The sequence below is a fragment of the Schistocerca piceifrons genome, chromosome 4 (assembly GCF_021461385.2).
Source record: "Schistocerca piceifrons isolate TAMUIC-IGC-003096 chromosome 4, iqSchPice1.1, whole genome shotgun sequence".
NCBI lineage: Eukaryota > Metazoa > Arthropoda > Insecta > Orthoptera > Acrididae > Schistocerca > Schistocerca piceifrons.
In genome coordinates, this window is record NC_060141.1 from 335,327,576 (window position 1) to 335,340,133 (window position 12,558).

Genomic DNA, 12,558 nt, shown 5'->3' on the forward strand with positions numbered 1-12,558 from the left:
CCGAACGATGAACGCATTTGGTGACACCGTCTCTGGCGGACTGCTTGAATCTGCGCGCTCAGCGACTTGATTGTCTAACTTCCAAGCTAATTAACTATTGAAACGGCACAACGTATGGAATTCCTTTCTTAACAATTATTTCTCAGAACAACACACCCTGCAACTCACAAGTTTTTCTCAGTGTTTCTCACCACCCTTACTCGAATACATAGCGAACAAACCACCGGTAACAGACACAATTTTCTTATCATACTAACTTCCTTTCGACGACGACATAAACGACTTTAAAACTCCAAAAATGTAGTACAATAAAACATTGACTAAAATGCCTCACTGCACAACGTACTGTCGTTGAGAGACAGTCACAGCTGTGGCCTCTGGTTTGTCGCATATGTACAGCAACCACTGTGGCCAAGGATAAATTGTGAAAATCCATCCATGTGTCTCTAACTGGAACCAAATCCTTACACAATTGCAAACTTCTGTATTTGAAGGGAAACGAGGTCCATAAATGCTTTTCTTAAAGTGACCCTAAATATGAAAATCGCACGGCCAAAGATCTATGATTCTATTAGAATCTTAATGCTATCCACTCAGACATCAGAACTTTATAGCTGGGATGAAGCAGTTCATATCGAATCCGCGCACTGGATTAACAACTATGGTTGGTGCACAAGCCAGCCTGAGTCTGGTTTTTGGCGGTTTTCACGCTACCTTCAGCAAATGATGGGCTGCCCCCCATATTCCACCGAAAAAATTGCGATTCACAAAAAGTTATACACATTCGCGCACAGAAGGAAGCTTACGCAGTTCACAGACAGGTGGCGAAACGACTTCCATCCCTTACGTAATTGACGTCTGCGACGACAAGAAGAGCATTCGGCCACAGAGTTAAATAAAATAAACTTGTGAAAACGTGGGCACAGCGAAGCTCGGAACTAGGCGGGATAAACGGTAACGAAAAGAAGAAGAACTATCTCATGATTACAGAACGTAGCCTATTTGTTGTGGTAATTGTGAACTGATTGTTTACGAGAGTTATCATGAAGACATATAGTGTCACATATTCCATAACATTTTGACAGCATGAATAGTAAACCTTAGATGTTGCGATTCCAAAAGCTAGAAAACGTTGCGAGTTAGCTGCGTTACCTAATCAGTATGTTTGGTTTATCTCGTTCACACAGATATCTGTCAATCAGCAGATAGTAAGTACCTGATGAACATTTTTTTCCCAGAACTTTCTCCTCGTATCGCGATCTACGGCTGTGTATACATCAACATCTGGTGATACTGCCGGTAAGTTTGCAGGGAGCACGTAACTGGTAATTTGGGTTCCATAAACACTATTAGTAGAGTTTATGGGCACTAACTTGCAGAGGCCGCAGCTGGCAGGAGAGGAGATAAAAAGCTAATATCATCTTATATTCGGAAACATTTACATCCATGATATATCTGACGATGCTGCAATGGCCTCACGTAATTTTTTGTAGCATATTGACTTTACAGTGAAGGTAGTGAAGAATAGGTACAAAAGGGTCATGTGTGAAGAACACCCTGCCTGTAACCATCGTTTCACTTGGAGGGACTCGAATACCAAATTAACAAAGATTAAACTAACAGCAGACGCAGATGAAGTTCTATAACAGATGTTATGGGATTAGAGTGGATTATAACTAACATCATTGCACATAAAGTCATTTCCTTATTAAAAAATTCGAGAAGCAACTAATATGTTTTTATAGAATACACAAACAAGAATACAGCACTGTAGGGAAAAGCCGTAACCGGACCGAAGAGTTTCCTTGCGGACTAAGTGAGTGTGCTTATAGAAGCTAAACTCTATACAGTTTTTAAGTTTGTAGTCTACAGTTTTCCCCTGTTAGCATTTGTAGAACATAGCACCCACATTTCTACACTGTAGTTGAAAATTTGCAAACATCATACCTGCTTCTGAAAAGTCTTTGTTATTCACATCACATCAAAAGAGAAAATATTAACTCTGCACGAAGATGTCAGAACTGACAGACTGAAACAACGTCGAACAAAAATTTATAAGACTAATATCTCAATTACCTTTTTATTTTTTGGCTAAGCCTCTCTCACCAAAAATTTTAAATTTACTACAGTGTGTGAGAATGTAAAAGAAATAGAATTAAAATACTGGGAACGTGATTTTCGTTTCGGTAGGTAAACACGAACTGTTGAGTGATAGAATGATATCTGTATGTCTACTCCCGTTTATATCACAGAAGCCAGTGTACGATCCGTGGTGAAAACGGTAAATAGTTTGTCACAATAATCCCATTCTGCTATTCAATCGCAGCTGATAATTTCATATTTTCTTTCTCTCGTCCTCGGAGAGGCCTTGGTGCTGCAGAGTTCACATGCTCTTGGCGTACGAGACAAATTACATGGGGTACTCTTCTGACTGCTAACCAGGAAACGTTTATCGGCACATTCGGGTAAATTATCGTCAGCGCTACACTCAGAATGTAGGCTCAATAAGGATCTGCAGTATCGATACGAGATTAAAGTTGTTACTGCCGTAACACCCACATTAAAACACCCTATATCAATTTTATAGCATTAAAAATGACACCGAGGTACATCCCCTGGTCTAGAAAATATACACAGAAGCAAATATAATTTGACACAGCCAGATCTGTCTCCCCTGTTAAACATCACCTCCAGCTAGATAGTGGCCCTACAATCTGGTATGAGATCATTGCCCACTCATTATCTGCCCACTTACTAAGTTGCAACAGTCCCCTAAGAAACCAGAATATAATTAATATGAAGCCTGAAACGCTGCAGGCATACTCGCGTACCTTTTTCATTTACTATGAGGTTGATTCTGCAGTGAGAGGTTGATAAGAAATCAGGTTTTATTGGTAATGTTTTTATTAATGTATATCAGATCATAGTGATTGTTCATACCGAGATCTATATAGCTTTATTTTCTTTGACTTCACATAGTGCTGGACGTACTTACTCTTGTGGATGATTTTTCTGTGCGTGGGATTTGGGATGGGACGGGCAGAGTATTCAATGAAAAAAGAGTGGACCTTAGTCATCAGTAGAGGCCGATGGCTCAGTTGGGGTGCCAGGGGTCCAGCCAGCGGGAAGCAGGATGTTGTGTAGTTCTACAACCTAGCCTTGTCCAACGGCCAAACAGGTGCTAAACTGCACCGCTTTCTTATGTTTCGAGGAGAGCTTCCTTAAGATAACCATCACAAGCTTTTCGTAAGCAAGACGGCTCGCATAATTATTGCTAATGGGTAAAATTTTTATAGTTTAATGGGAAATATAAAGGAGTTTTCAACATGTGTTTGATGTTCAATCACCAAAGCTGTACTCAACAAATTCAGTACTGCAGCACGTGTCTCGAAGTCCTACTGTCTCTATTAACTTCGATATAGATGAAACGTTAAACCCTAATTTTTCTTCCTTCCAATCTCTCTGCATTTCAAATCAACCTGATATTGGCTTTAATATGCATCCAATCAAACAAACTTTTTATACCAATGGCAGTTCATCGTGATAGCAGTTTAATTGAAGGCAGAACGTATTCAGTGATCTGTGCTCGCATCACCTGATCGTAGACAAGGGATACGTGAGCACACTGGAACTGAACACAAAACGTGTAAAATTTTGTAAATAACTTCGGGATAAAAATTAAGGCGAAATTTGGAATGAACTCCCGTTGTTTTTAATAAATAATAGATATGATAATTAATTTGAAAAGTTTCACATGTCCTCCAAGGGACCATAAGTAAATACACATTTTATCAGAAACGGGACAAACGAACACTTTTCTGAGATCCCCCGATATTATTAAATGAGTGAAAAAATTACGTGAATCATAACCTCTACCCTTGGAAGACGTAATAAAAAATTGACATTAACCATCGTACAATGAACAGAGCCTCGACTGAAACAACACAGCCGGCCGCTGTGACCGAGCGGTTCTAGGCACTTCGCCGGCCTGTGTGACCGTGTGGTTCTAGGCGCTTCAGTCTGGAAGCGCGTGACCGCTACGGTCGCAGGTTCGAATCCTGCCTCGGGCATGGATGTGTGTGGTGTCCTTAGGTTAGTTAGGTTTAAGTAGTTCTAAGTTCTAGGGGACTGATGACCACAGATGTTAAGTCCCATAGTGCTCAGAGCCATTTTTGGCGCTTCAGTCCGGAACCGCGTGACTGCTACGGTCGCAGGTTCGAATCCTGCCTCGGACATGGATGTGTGTGATGTCCTTAGGTTAGTTAGGTTTAAGTAGTTCTAAGTTCTAGGGGACTGATGACCTCAGATGTTAAGTCCCATAGTGCTCAGAGCCATCTGAACCATTTTTGAAACAACACGTCTCTCCTTCGTCACGAAGTAGCAAATCTACGGAGCTGAAAAATCGTATAATAGGCTATTATACCAATGCACGATCGCAAACAAAGCTCTCACCACAAATTCCTCAACGTTGCAACTTAGATGTGGCCATCTCGGAAAAACACAAAATATAAGCGTCTGAACTTAACAGACAGACCTGCCTTATCTTCAAGTGGCGACCACACAAAGAAGCAGCGTACAGTCAGCCCATAATCATACCTTTGCGTGTTCATCCAGATGATCAAGCGAACTCCAACTGCTGGCCGGTGTGGCCGTGCGGTTAAAGGCGCTTCAGTCTGGAACCGCGTGACCGATACGGTCGCAGGTTCGAATCCTGCCTCGGGCATGGATGTGTGTGATGTCCTTAGGTTAGTTAGGTTTAATTAGTTCTAAGTTCTAGGCGACTGATGACCTCAGAAGTTAAGTCGCATAGTGCTCAGAGCCGTTTGAACCATTTTTTGAACTCCAACTTTAACCGTCCAGTTACCTAAATGGTTAGCAGAGTTCTGCCGTCAGATGTGGTTGTACTATGCTCCCATATATGAAACTTCCTAGCAGACGAAAACAATCCATAGAGGGTTTTTGTACCATGATAGTGATTAAAAATGTGCATAGTGATATCTAATATGAAAGGCGTTTATGACGGGTTTCATTATGGAACATGTTTCTCACAGACGTCTTTCAGTATGAAACACTTTAGAACGGGATGGGAAGCAACGTGCCTCCTTATCTCGAGAGTGCTGCTGGCGGCCTCTTTGATCCATATGAACAACTACCAACTTCTGAGAATGGTTAAAGATTCCGACCTCTCAGCTAATCAGCCTCAGGAGTAGACAGCTTGCATTCTGTTTATTTTCTGCTTCCTCTAATAACATTCCTCGGGAAAATACCGCATCCGGCAAGAACTTTTCACGTTTTTACTTCCAACAGGTCATGCAAAACATGTGTCGCCATGGAAAAGTCACTGGATCCTAAGCCATCCCAGTAGGCTCCGATCAATGATTAGAGAAAGATTAACTCACTATCTCAAGGTTGCAAAAAGCCCACCTCCATCGGAAACCCGCTATTGCGTCTCTTAAAACCAAGTGCATAGCCCACCACATAATAGAAAGTGATGTGTTACAACATTTAAGGAAATTGGTCTGTATCTCTCTGTATACGCCTAAATTTCTCTAATTTTGCCCTCGTGCTCGTTACTAGATATTTATGTTGGAAGATGCACTCGAATCAGATTACAGGCTTTCGGAATTTCGTAAGTAAGGTTCCCTCCTGCAAACAATACTTTTCTTCTTTAGTTTTCCACAATGGTTTGCTGACCATCTCTTTCATCCAGTCAGGTTGGCTAAAAAAACGTGTAACGAATCGTGCAGCTCTTCGTTATCTGTTCCGTTTAATTGAACGAGGACTTTTACATCGCCATCTTTCGTAAATGAATTACACTTCCCTAGTGTTCTTCCAACTAGTGTGTCCATTACTAGACGTCTCTGCTAGCTCCACCTAGAAACATAGAACACTAATCCAGTGTTGCTTAAATGATATTGTTCCGTCAACATAAAATTTTTTATGTAGAGGACCATCAGTTAGTCATTGAATAAGGAGCTTATCATTATCAAGTTGTCGTGAATTTGTGGAACTTTCGCAACAATGAGATATTGCATCGTCAACAAACAGACTCAGAGAATTTCAACTACTGTGCTCCAAATAAATTATACGTAATACAAGATGGTAATACGTTCAGGGACGATGACAAAAGGCAAACGCAAAAACCCCAGCTGAACTCTTCTGGAGCCACCTGCTGAGACTGGTAAGAATTCTCACTGAATGTGACTCAGATTTTTTCTACCACTAGACATGACGTAATAAACTTTTTCTTTCTAGCAAGTCTTCAGTTCTATCGTATAGCTTCTCCAGCATGTAACTGCAGCGATTGTATTCCAGCTTATTAGCTTCCTATTTTTCTATTTCATTATTCACTAATTTCCGGAGTCTTTCTGTACAGTGTTACGTTCTCTGTTTTTTACTCTGCGTCAGTCTCTCAGAATACGCTTAGTAGACTGCGTAAAGACTGTTTGTCATGTATTTTACCTCAGTCAACTTTTTAGAGAGTTCGATGAAAAACTGAAAAGATGCCTCTTAGCACCAAAAGCACTCTGTCCCTCAGGTGAGGATGCGGATAGGAGAGGCTGGTAGTCAGCACACCGCTCTCCCGGTCGTTATGATGGTTTCCTTAGACCGGAGCCGCTACTATTCGGTCGAGTAGCTCCTCAATTTGCATCACGAGGCTGAGTGCAACCCGAAAAATGGCAACAGCCCATGGCGCCCCGGATGGTCACCCATCCCAGTGCCGGCCACACCCGACATCGCTTAACTTCGGTGATCTGACGGGAACCGGTGTACTCACTGCGGCAAGGCCGTTGCCACTCTTAGCACCAAGGTAGTTTCTATATCTACATTATAGACTCCACCACTTCCTCTTTACGTTTCATTCGTACACTGGGCGCGGAAATGTGATCTCCTGAAAGTCTATGTACAAGCTAAAGTGACTGATTTTACTATCATTATTATATCGTGAGATAAAGGGTGTTTCAGGAGGAGTCTCACGTAATTTGTAAGGTGATTCTACATGAGAAAATAAACCGAGGAAGTTCTATGAACATGTCTCCGATTTTCTATTGTTACAGAACTGGAGCATCTTGAAGACTAAACGAATCTATGAGTGAATATGAAGATAGGTGTGGATATGATTTCCGAGTTGCTGCGTAAGAGCTGTGATGCACAAATTAGTAGTGGGACAGATGACTTATCCATCCTACAAGAGATATAAGGGTTCCTCGATAGATGACAGCCCTGTGACGTAGCACCGAGGCAACATCTGCAAGCGTACCCAGTGTGCAATCGTGAGATGGATCAGTGAGCAGTCGTGGGGCTGTATGTGTGTTATGCGTGAGTGTTGTGTAGTTGAGCAAGTCCATTGTGTCCGTCAGTACCAACATGCCGCATACGTTCACCCATGCGGAACGCAGGCATGTCGTTTGTGTACGCTGGTCGACGAACTTCCTGTATCATGGTATTTCCCATGGTTTTTCAGACATTACATAAATTCGGAATACTACAGCAATCCACTCGCACTCTTCACACATGACATCACATTGCCAAGGATAGAGGAAACAAAGTTGAACCTGCGTTACAATAGGAGACAATTGTGTCACACAAATATTTCCGAGCGACAACGTATAGAGGTATGAAGTGGAATGGCCACATGGGCTCAGTAATTCGAGGGTCATTGCATTTTTCATTGCGGCTATGGTATATTTTGTGTTAGCAGAAGAGCCAACACCGTGTTACGAGTGGAGGCCAAAATGCACGCGTTTTAGCTCACGCAGGCTGGCGTGAGGAAGGAAGAACTATACTGACGTGAGGTCTGGAACATTACAGGGAATGAGAATTCAGAAAGCGGACGTAATTAGTTTGATACTTAACTTTAATCCATTAATGATGAACGTCGCTCTCGACGGTACATGATTCACAATATTATCTGTTCAGAATAGTAACTGAATATGGCGCCTTGGTAGGTCGTAGCAAATGACGTAGCTGAAGGCTATGCTAAACTGTCGTCTCTGCAAATGAGAGCGTATGTAGACAGTGAACCATCGCTAGCAAAGTCGGCTGTACAACTGGGGAGACTAGACCTGCCGTGTGGCGGCGCTCGCTCTGCAATCACTGATAGTGGCGACACGCGGGTCCGATGTATGCTAACGGACCGCGGCTGATTTAAAGGCTACCACCTAGCCAGTGTGGTGTCTGGTGGTGACACCACAGCATATCTGCGATAATGCGACAGCATGAGAATTCCACCATATGCATTGAGCCTATGCGACAGTGTGTATCTGAATGCCATTTCCAGTACAGGAGGTCACGGGAACGGTTGAAATGAAACACTCGCATTGGAAATGTGTGTAAATTTATCGAGAGCTAGGTCAAATGGGTGAAAAAAAAGTATCAAAATCAATTATTGTGATTCAAAATAGTCCCCAAATGCATACACACAGCCTTGACAGGGATGGGGAAGGCAATGACTGCTACTGCCATTGCCATCAGTGTATGCCACCTGTTGCCAAAATGCCGTGCGGACATTCGTCCTCTTTGCAGAGCGCTTCCCAAGCCGTTGTTTCCTGAGTTGTGAAATGAGGTCGAAGTCACAAGGACTGACGTCTGGTGAGTTACATGGGTCGGGGAGAGTCCATCTTGTAGCACGGCCAGTCTCACACTGAATATTCCAGGCGCTGGTAACGAGCCATCTTGGCATGCGGTCGCTATCAGTCGGTTGTTTCGATAATGTTTGTGGCGGGCTTTCGAATGTATTTTCTGCGACTACGGTGATCCACACGTTCGCGCGATGTTCTGCAGTTGGCGTGACTTATGGAATGTCTCGTAGTTACAGTAAGTCAGATTCTTTGGTACGATATAGAGGAACTTCAGTTAAGCTCCAAAAGAGACTTGCACACGAGGAACTTGTACTCCTTGTACTCGAATACTGTTCAAGTGTATGGAATTTCTTTCAGGTCTGTTTAACAGGAGACATCTAATATTCGCAATGATGATTGGTGCGAATGGTCACTGGCATCTATGACTGGTGACAAAGTGTAACAGAAATGTTCAGGAATCCTAGCTGCAAACACTTTAAGAGAGACGCCATATACTACGCAAGAAACCGTATAGAAGAAGTGAAAACCATTTTGCAAGCCAGACACATCAGAAATTCTTCAGCCTCCTACATACCTATCTCGTACAGATCGTGAGGATACAATCAGGTAATAGCAATTTGCAAATAGCCATAGAAGTAGTCATTGTTCCTACTTTGTATCCGTGAGTGAAACAGTAGAATGGAAAGAATACTCTGCGATTTTCTACACAGCAGACGGACAATGATCAGCCCAAACTGTAATAAGACTTTTTAACAGTGTGCTGGTCCACCTCTGAAAATCAATAAAGCAGCGAATGTGCGTAGCACTGATCGGACATGTTCTTGGTAGGATTCCAAAGGTGTGTGCCATCAGACTTACACACGCAAGTCATGCAATTCCTGTAAATTACGAACCAAATCTTCGTGGCGCTAGCTGCCAATCATTTGCAACGTGCCAGATGTCTTGCACCTGGTTCATATCAGGCGAATTTCGTGGCCAAGACATCAACACTAGCTCACTATCACGATCATCAAATCTCTGTGGCACTATTTCGGCTTTATGACACGGACAATTATCCAACTGAGAGATGCCATCGGCGCTGGGGCAGACATCAAACATAAAAGGAAGTAGGTACTCAGTGATAATGCACTCGAAAGTGTTTATGGTGCCTTCGCTTAGTTGGTGGGTTGATTTGGGGGAGGAAACAAACTGCGAGGTCATCGGTCCAATCGGATTACGGAAGGATGGGGAAGCAAATCCTCCACGCCCTCTCAAAGGAACCTTGCTGGCATTTGCCTAGAGTGATTTAGGGAAATTACGGAAAACCTAAATCAGGATGGTCGGACGCAGGTTCTGAACCGTAGTTCTTCCGCATCCGAGTTCAGTGTACTAACCAGTGCGCAACCTCGCTCGGTGCTTCGATAAACACCACAGGTCCCACGAAAGCTAAGCTGAATGCACCCCACTGCATAATACTGTAACTACAGACTTGCGTTCGTAGTGCAGTGCATCTGTCGAGCATTCGTTCGCCTGGATAACATCGTTTTCTCATACGATCATCGCCTTGATGCAGCAAGTCATTCATCTGACCAGGCGATACACTTTCACTCGTCTGAGTCCCACTTCGAAGACCCTATGAGCACAACAGTCGTAACTGACGACGTTGTTCGATCAACAATGGGAAAAGAGGTCATCAACAATGTCGAGCGTAGGAGGCACGCTGTGTCCCATCAGGGGTGAAAGTAATGTTCTAAGATGTTTCATATCGAAAGTCGTCTGTCAGAACCGTCTTTCATATTGAATATCACTGTGCAAGTCGTCAGTCACAATCATGGTGCGAAGATCCTCTATGGAGCGTTATCGTTTGCTACGAAGTTACATCTTTGGCTGCTAAGTAGGAGCATGTTCAACAATGTGCTCTGAGCGGTGTGCTCTGAAACACCTGTGCCAGCATCAGCGGTGTACTCATTTGTCGGCTGTACCATTTATCGCCCCTAACCTGCTTTATAGATCGGGCAAGTCTTCAACCTCCACACTCTGTGATGAGGCGTGGACGGCCAACGGCTCGTCAGCCACTCGTGGTTCCACCGTCCTTCTACCACCTTCCACAGATGCTGACGACAGTAGCATGTGAACAACCGACCATCTTTGCCGTTTCGGAGACACTCATTCCTCGGTGGTGGTGAAACCTTCCCGTCTCCCCTATACCTCTTTTGCTATTGATAACCTTTCTTTTTACAATAAACTATTAAACCTTTCCTTAGGATTTCTGTCTCTTGCTTAATAATAACAAATGAAATCTTCCCTTCGAAATTTACTCTCTTTCTCAATCTTCGCATACATATTTAATTGCTGCTTATTAAAAGTGATTTTCTGATTATTTCGACGAAACATAGAATGTGTCGTCGTCGTGGCCCTCAGTCGTTATTTGCAATAACTCAAAACTGTTCCTTACCTTTTTTACTGTTACTGGATCACCATCTGACTGGTACATCGAACTGCAACATGAATATACTTACTCTGGTTTACTATACTCTATTAACTGCTGGTGGGCTGTCATAATAAGTGGCTGTATTTATTACCAAAGCTGACGTTACTCTTTAATAGCAAAGCTGACGTTATTCTTTAATTAATTTGACTGAAGTTACGTAATTCATAGTTACACTTTTTCTTGACAACAATAAAATTTTTGCAAAGTTTTATGTTGATGGTTTTTGGGATGGATTATAATCAGTAATGCAACATTGCTGGCAAAAATTAATTATATTCTGAAAACGCTTGAAATGTTTACTGTTGGTAATGAAATGATTTTACAAACGTTCAAATGGGACTTACTTTTTACAATAATCTTACAACTAGCAATGCGCAAACATACCTTCAGTAGTCTTGAGTTTCTCAAAAAATTAATTCAATAATATTAGTTCCTCTTATTATAATAGTTAGCTGATGTCTCTGTACATCCGTTTATAATCTTTTGTAAATCATAGCTAGTGGCAGGCAGGCACACCGCTCCTCTCAACCTCTCGCTTCAGACCTGTTACCGACTCGCTTCACTTCTCACTTACTACTGACTTCCTACGAACGCTAAAGTGCGGTCTCTCCTGCCTACAATGCTTTCTTGTGCAGACAATCCCTGCTACCATTACAAAATGTATCAATGCGCGGTCTTTCCCGCTCTTTTCTTAAAATGTATCCATACGCGGTCTCTCCCGCCCTTTTTAAAATTATATCAATTTGCGGTCTCTCTTGCCAAAAATACTTTGGTGCCGACGTTCCCCACTACCACAATTATTTCCAACAGACAAATATTAATTATTCCTACTTAATCCTATTAATAAAATATGAACATCTTTCATAAATTGCGATTTGACAATAGACAATAGAAATATACACGTCTTACATACCCAGCTTTGCCGTTTCGGAGGCGCTCGTTCCTCGATGGTGGGACATAACAATCTGCTCTATGTCGAATTCGGTGACGTCAGTATAGTTCCTCATTGGCGGCCCGTATCGTTGCTAGAGTGATCCCCAGTTCAATTCTGCTCCGCATCAGGTGACCACAAAGCCACCAGGCGTAATTCAGTCCCTCGGTGAACCGGATCATAAAGTTTTGGCGCACATGTAGATGTATCCTTCTTTTCTTTTCATTTCGAACGCAGGCGACAATGATGTGCTCAGAGTGACTCCGGTATCATGGAGAAAGAGCGTTCTGCCACTTCATGCCATCCTATCAGAAATTCTTTTGCGCATTCTGCAGTCCTGCTAATCACAATTCCTCGCCCTGTCACGGTGGAGAAACACTCTTGCGCGTCGGGCTCACAGTCCGTGGCGCGTGCAGGGCGCGCAGTTTGTAGTCGTCCGCTCATTAACAACGTCTCCCGGGCTTTTAACAAGTAAAAAGACTTGGGGCGTAAAACCCTGTCAGCGGCTTTTGGCGGTGTCCGCCGCGGGCGCGGGCCGTGTCGCCCTCATTAATCTTCATTATGCGCGACAGGCG

At 42.9% G+C, this 12,558-nt stretch overlaps 1 pseudogene; it reads right to left on the reverse strand.

The window, feature by feature from the left end:
* Nucleotides 1-6,678: 6,678 nt before the first annotated feature.
* On the reverse strand, nt 6,679-6,796 carry LOC124796914 (annotated as a pseudogene).
* Between the last annotated feature and the right edge of the window lie 5,762 nt (nt 6,797-12,558).